Below are 7430 nucleotides of genomic sequence, written 5' to 3' on the forward strand. Positions count from 1 at the left end.
ATGGATAGTAAAAATAAGCAAACACTGGGCAATTGCAGAGCTTAAAAAGTTTCACAGAGGTTATGCAGCCTCATTCTTGAACAGTATTTCCCAGTTCCCTTTTCAGATGGTAATTGATAACCTCTTGTCTGTTCATTCTGAGTGGAGCTGACAAGCCCTCGCCTTCCTCGGTTCCCTGCTTTTCTCTGGGGAATGTAGCTTCTGTGTAAGCTCTTCCCCAGTCCGGGGCCTGGAGATCAAGGTCCGTAGAGGACATGTAAACGTGTGCCCTTAAGGGACCCTCTGCGTCAGATGATTGCGGGCATCTCTCCTGACTTTAAGACTGGGAGATACTCAGATACTCGTTTCAGTAGCTGCTTCTCCTCATTGGCACTCACTTTATTTGAATGGAAAATCCAAGGATAAGTGGCAATCAACGGCTTAAAAAGCTGGAAACAGATTCGGGAGGTGTGGATGGGCATCAAATGGGCATCAAGGAGCAAGAGACCTTAGGGAGGATGGCAGGGGCTCACTGACTGATGGCGGTTTATGTTTGATTGTTCTGAGAAACTGCAAACTGTTTCCGAAAGTGCACAGGCTTACAGTCCCATCAGCAATGTGCGAAGTTCCGGTTTCTCCGCACCCTCGCCAGCATTAGTTTTGGTCTGCCCCTGTTGTTGTTACAGCTATTTTAGTGGGTGTTAAATGGTGTCTCATTGTGGATTTAATTACAATTCCTTACTGCCTAATGATCTGAGCATCTTTTCATGTGCTTATTGGCCATTTGTATGTCTTTTGTGAAATCCCCCATGGCATTCCTCTGAGTTCACTGTGGTGCTGCAGGGTGACTATGTGCACAGTCTTAGAACTGTGCATTTAGACACTATTTATTAGTTCCCAACTTTAATCAGTGATAAAATTTGCATTTTAGCATATTTTTATTTCTCCGTCTTTTCTCTTTCTTCCATTTCTCCTTTTCTTCACACAGACATCTAATATGCACCTTAAACTTTATGTGTCTGAAACAATGCTTCAAGCATAACCCCGGCTCTCCAACGAGCTTTCTTTATTGTTATTCCTTAGTCATAAAGATGAGGAAGACAGGGTCTTGCCCTTAAACACCCAAGTTGAAGTGGGACAGGCAAGCATGTGGAAGTGATCACAGTACAGTGACATGTGACTGGCTCTGGCTGGGTTTGGGCACATTTTCATTTTATATCATGAAATTGATCAAGACCCTGTGTCTTCATTGTGTTTCCTTTTTCGTGTTATGCAGCATATTTTCACAAGACTGGATTCTTTCACGTACCCCTACACTGGGGCAAATCAACTCTCCAGACCTAGGTTAGCAACATTAGATGATGTGACATCCACCGTGCCGTGGTCATTGTCACTCCTGGTTGGATTCTGCTCTGGGCAGAGAGGGCTAGTGGGTGTGACTCTAGGCCCAGTTTCCATGGCCTGGCAGTCCTCACTAGGAGGCTAGTGCTGGACTGGAAGCCTGTCTTCACTAACTGGTTTCTGGTGCTTTGAACACATGGAGATCAAGGAAAACTACAATTTTTAGTGTGCATTTCTGTCACATATGGCCTCTGTCACTTAGAATTATATCCATGCTGCAACACCAATCCCTCCCTAACATTAGCTAGTACTAACTTGATGCTTTCTGTGTGCCAGGTACTATTCTATAAGTATGTTACACATTTTAACTCAATCTTCACAGAAAGGTAGGATTTACCATGATTTCCATTTTATAGATGAAATAACCAAGGAATAGAGAAGTTAAGTAAATTACCCACAAATACCCAGATAGTAAAGTGATGTAAGTAGAATTTGACTCGGGAAATCTGGCTTCAGAGGCTGGGCTCTTAGTTATACACCATGTGGGAAACGGTTAACTATGCACTTTTTGTGTTGAAATTAATCTTTTTAAACTATGTAAATAAGAGGGTGATTCTTGGTGTTGATGTCCTGAGAAGATAGGACATATTCCACCCCCCAGGACTGGCATGTGGCCCAGTGGCAGTGCCAGCACCTTCGAACACACAGCTCTATTCCATGTGACACCAGTGGAAAACCAAACATTTCTTGGCACTGTTGATGAGTATTTGGATGAAAAAAAACGGAAGAGCTCATTAAACCTGCAAAACTCTGTTCCAGAGGAGACCAGCATTACTTCCCCTGGGAAATCACTGAAAAACAACTACCCTGAGACACAGATTGGTGAGTCACATGAATTCAAGCCATTCTATGCTTAATTTACTTCCAGCCCTGATTTTAAACAGAGGAAGTATATTTAAACCCAGAAGGAGATATGGAAACAGCAGTTTCTTGGCTAGAAAAATCAGCATCTCTAGGGGGAAGTGGAAAAGTCTCAAAGAGCTGAAGAGCATGAAAAAGGCTCCTTCTCTTGTCAAGATAGATCACAGCCCTCGTTAGTGAAGAAGATTCTACAGGCAGAAAGGGCCCTGAACAAATGCTCGGCAACAACAGAAACTGTGGTGCAATTAATTCTTGTAAAAAGTAAGATAGAAATAGCTCCATCAATGGAAGGAGAATACAGTTAGCTAGAGGCTACCTAAAACAAGAGAATCTCTGAAATTAAGTTAGATTAAGTTGGATTGAGTAGTGACAGCTGCAGGGACAGACCTTCACCACTGTGCCACCCCACCGGGTGTCTAATGAATTTATGCTGAAGCAGGTTAGGAAAATTGGCAAGCAGAAAATACAACAGAGATGGATGGGCAAGGTCTGCTGGAATTGCTACTGCTTTTTTATTTTCATTTTATTTTGTTGTTCTAAAAATATTTTATTTTATTTTATTGGCTTACATGGCAGAAATTTATTTTCTCACAGTTTTGGAGGCTAGAAGTCTAGGGTCAAGGTGTTAACAGATTTGATTTCTTCTAAGGCCTCTCTCCAGGACTTTTCCTTCTGTGTCCTCACGTAGTCTTCCTTCTGTGTGAGTCTTGAGGGCTATTTTAAAGCTGAAGAGATAAAAGAGGTTGTGGGGCTATGTCTTAAGACAAAAGAACATTTAGGAAACCTCAGGAAATGATCAGAGGGGGATAGATGTTACTAGAAGAAACAAATAAATTGGATTCAATTAGGAGTTGGAATCATTTACAAAGCAATGGGGAAAGTAAGCCAAGAAGCCCCTAAAAACTATTGTAGAATATAATAACCACAGCCAAACTCTCATAATATATTCCCCAAGACAAAAGATAAATATGTACAAGATTGGCATTGTTTTATGTTTGCAAACTTCTTTAATGTCTGGCTTAGTAGATCTCATATCTGAGTCTGCATTCAATCAAAATGTCTTGGCTAAATTTCATGAACAAACCCCAGCCTCACAAATTAGTAGTTGGAAAAAGGAGGCATATTTAGAGCTTTTACAGATAATTGTATTTCTTTGATACAATAACAAACAGTAGTTTGTTTAAGGTTAATTGCAATGAGGAACTTGTTGCCAAAAAGAAAAAAAAAAAGCCAAACTCTGTAAAATATCTGAAGAGATTTATTCCAAGCCAAATGTGAGAACCATGACACAGCCTCAGGAGATTCTGAGGACATGTGTCCGTTGTGGTTTGGTTACAGCTTAGTTTCATATGTTTTAGGGAGACATAAGACACCAGTCAGTATATGTGAGGTATACTGTGGTTTGGTCTGGAAACATGGAACAACTGAAAGTGGGGACAACTGTCAGAGGAATTTAAACCAGAGCAACTCCACCTTGAATAGGGACTGAGTAAAATGAGGCTGAGACCTATTGTGCTGCATTCCCAGATATTTAAGACATTCTAAGTCACAGGATAAGATAGGAGGTTGCACAAAATACAGATCATAAAGACCTTGCTGATAAAACAGGTTGCAATAAATCCCCCAAAACCAAGATGGTGATGAGAGTGACCTCTGATCGTCCTCAATGCTACACTCCCACCAGTGCTATGGCAGTTTACAATGCCATGGCAATGTCAGGGAGTTGCCCTATATGGTCTAAAAAGGGGAGCAGAAATAATCCACTCCTTGTTTAGCGTATCATCAGGAAATAACCATAAAACTGGGCAGCCAGCAGTCCTTGGGGCTGTTGTCTATGGAGTAGCCATTCTTTTATGCCTTTACTGTTTGTTTTGTTTTGTTTTCTTGGTTTGTTTGTTTGTTTTTGAGACAGAGTCATGCTGTGTTGCCCAGGCTGGAGTACAGTTGCATGATCTCGACTCACTGCAACCTCCACCTCCCGGTTCAAGTGATTCTTCTGCCTCAGCCTCCTGAGTATCTGGGACTACGGGTGCGTGTCACCACATCCAGCTAATTTTTGTATTTCTAGTAGAGGTGGGGTTTCAACATATTGACTAGGCTGGTCTTTAACTCCTGACCTCGTGATCCACCCACCTTGGCCTCCCAAAGTGCTGGGATTACAGGTGTGAGCCACTGCGCCTGGCCTACTCCTTTACTTTCTTAATAAACTTACTTTCACTTTATGGCCTTGCCCTGAATTCACTCTTGTGCGAGATCCAAGAACCCTCTCTTGGGGTCTTCATCCAGACCCCTTTCCTGTAACATCTTTGGTGTGACGACTGAAGGGACTATAGTGAGAAAACCCCCACCCCCGACTCAGAGGCTAACTTTGGGTAAGTGGTGGGGTCCGGTAACATTCTTCTCATAAACCACAAAAGGGCCGATACTGAGGAGACCTCCTACCCAAAGGAAATAGACTGCAGCAGTGATCAGTCAACTTCGGGTAAGTGGGGTGTGTATACCCAGGTAAAGAATGGGATTTGGTAACAGGCCTAACTTAGGGAAGTTAGGGTCTCTCCTAAGACAGAGTAGGTTAGGGGTCCCTCTTAAAAGGCAAGGACACTTGACTGACCTTGGGTTAGAGGCCCAACTAAGGAGGGTTAGAGGCCCCTCTGGGTAAAGTCTCTTTCAGCTAAGAATGGATTTGGCTCTGGGATGTTAACTGCTATTCTCTTTGAATAATCTGCCTTGCCCTCTTTGCTGATGGCTGTGGGTGACAGGATTAGGCATGTACAGGATCATGGGACATGGGGAGCTTTTTCCTCCCTAAGAGGGGAAACTTGAGAGCTGATGGGACTGCTGGAAAAGATCGCTTCATGACCACAAGTTGCCGCCTGAACTTTTCAGTGTAGCTGCATTTAGATGGGTCTTTCTCTGTCCTCCCTGAGCACCTTTCCTTTCCCACCCTGCCTCAGGCAATGCTTCCACCATCCCTGCAAACGAGTTGAATGAATGGTAAAAATAAGTGTTTATCTCCTCTTCTCTGTAAAGTGTTGATTAATGGAAAAAGGGATTTGTGAGGCTAGTCGTAAGCTGTAGCAAATCTGATGTGCTTTGTGTGTCTTTCTGTATTGTTCTGTCATAAAGAGGAATATCTTAGAATAGAATATGGGCTTAAGACAGCTGTATACCTGCTGTTCAAGATGGCCGAGCAAACTTGTCAGTTATAAACTTTGCTGCAGGTCCCAGAAAAAAAACTGGATGAGGTTTCCCCCTTGTCTTGTATGTCCTTGGGACTTGACCTTATAACCATGTGGCAGTACTTTCTCTTGGTTTCTGCCATCACAGTGTCAGCCCAGGTTCAGGGTCCAATTCCTGGCTTAGGGAATGAGTCCTTTATCTTCTCTCTGTCTGTATTTATATGTGTTGTGTGTGTAATGTTTACATATGAAAGAGCTTTAATTGATTGGCTTAAAAAGAATAAGAGCTTAAATCAAACATTTTGTCAGAAAAATAAAAAGTGTAATGCCGTTTAGTTCATGTGACTTAAGTAATCTTTGGGATATAAAGACAATTTTAAAGATTATTGGTAAAATAAAGACATGGGTCTAAATTAGGCAGGTCAAATATTAAGTTTGCTAAATGCTTTAAGGGCATAAACTGCTTCTTAGGCTTTTGAAAATTGTTCAATTTACCTAGCTCGGAGCATTTGATTCTAGATAAGACCTGTGGACATGTGGAGAGCCATGCCCCCTAGCTGTGCTGGAAACAGTCAGCCCTTATCTGAACTTCTGTGTGCTGTCCTATCCTACACACCTAGTATAAAATTAAAATCGCAAACTTACCAAGGTTTGTACCAAAAGTAAAAGTCACTAAGAGTTAACAGTATAACATATATCTGAGACCACTGGAGAAACAATTCTACACTCAAGGCATGTAAGGAAAGTAGAATGTGTTTTTGGTAAAAGATTATAAGAAGTCATGGGAATGTGGATTTTTCTGCGAAAGGGTTAAATAATTGTCTTAAGTTAGAGTAAAGCTGAAGGTTTAAGCAAGTTGTGGAAGGTTTGTGAAAAATTAATCCTGTAAAAGAAATTCTGTTTTTGAACATATTGGCTAAATTTAAAGGGGTATTACTCAGTTTTTTATAGACTGAATATTGGAATAAAAGCACAACAGGTTTTTCTTAGAGCAAAAACCTGCTTATGACCTTCTCTTTAACAAAAATTATAAAGGGTTATAGAAGGTTTATAAGAATCTTACCTTATGGTCAAAGAGAATACAATTGGATACACTAATCTATAAGGTTTTATTAAGAATTAGATCTGACATCAATAATGCACTAATGCAACAGTGACAGTTGGCTTATTTAGTATAAAAGTCATACAGGAAGCATTGTCAAATATGAAATGGCGTTTGATTTTCTTTCAGGTGTATTTGTATAAATGCGTTATTGGTATATGTTCCAAAATTATGGGAAACTGCTATAATTCTGATATGACTTAGTGTATGTTATTAATAATTTTAATTGTTACATAAAATCATTCTATGGCACAGAGGTAACCAAATTTCTTTGTCAATTATGTTTTTGACTGTAACTGTCCTGAGACTTTTGTCATCCATGGACAATTTTTGCCTTGTTTTAGTCCCCTTTAGAAGATGGTTTATAATCAACTGTAGAACTCTAACCAGTGTTCTTAAATGCAGGCTTCTGATAAGTTTGAAGATAATGGCATTAGAATAGAGAAAAACTTTCCAGGGCTCTCACGGAGAGCTGAAATGTTCATGAATATCAACCAGAACAGGAGTTAATTAAATTGACTGAACCAATAAAAAAAGAAATTATCTTTTTTAACATTTTTTTTTTTTGCTTAAAACATTGCTAATCATTTGCTTTGTTTTTTTTCAGAGTTAAGAAAACTTTTAAGCTATTTATAACTTTTAACAATAGAGTCAAGTATATTTCTGTGAACAAAATTTGGAGCATATTCGTTTCTCTCTACCTGATATCTCCAGAATTTGGAAACTATTTGTGAGTATTCTTCACTTATGGCAATATAGCTATTTGTTTGCATAAGTACAGTCAGAATCTGTTTTCTTTTGTAACAGGACCCAGTTGGAAAACCTGGTTATTTTACCAAGGCTTTGACTGGAATGATATGCTTTCCTTTAAGGAATCAAATTTGACTTGTAGAGCCAGTGAAAGCTCC

This window comes from Chlorocebus sabaeus, chromosome 9, assembly GCF_047675955.1.
Source record: "Chlorocebus sabaeus isolate Y175 chromosome 9, mChlSab1.0.hap1, whole genome shotgun sequence".
NCBI classification, from domain to species: domain Eukaryota; kingdom Metazoa; phylum Chordata; class Mammalia; order Primates; family Cercopithecidae; genus Chlorocebus; species Chlorocebus sabaeus.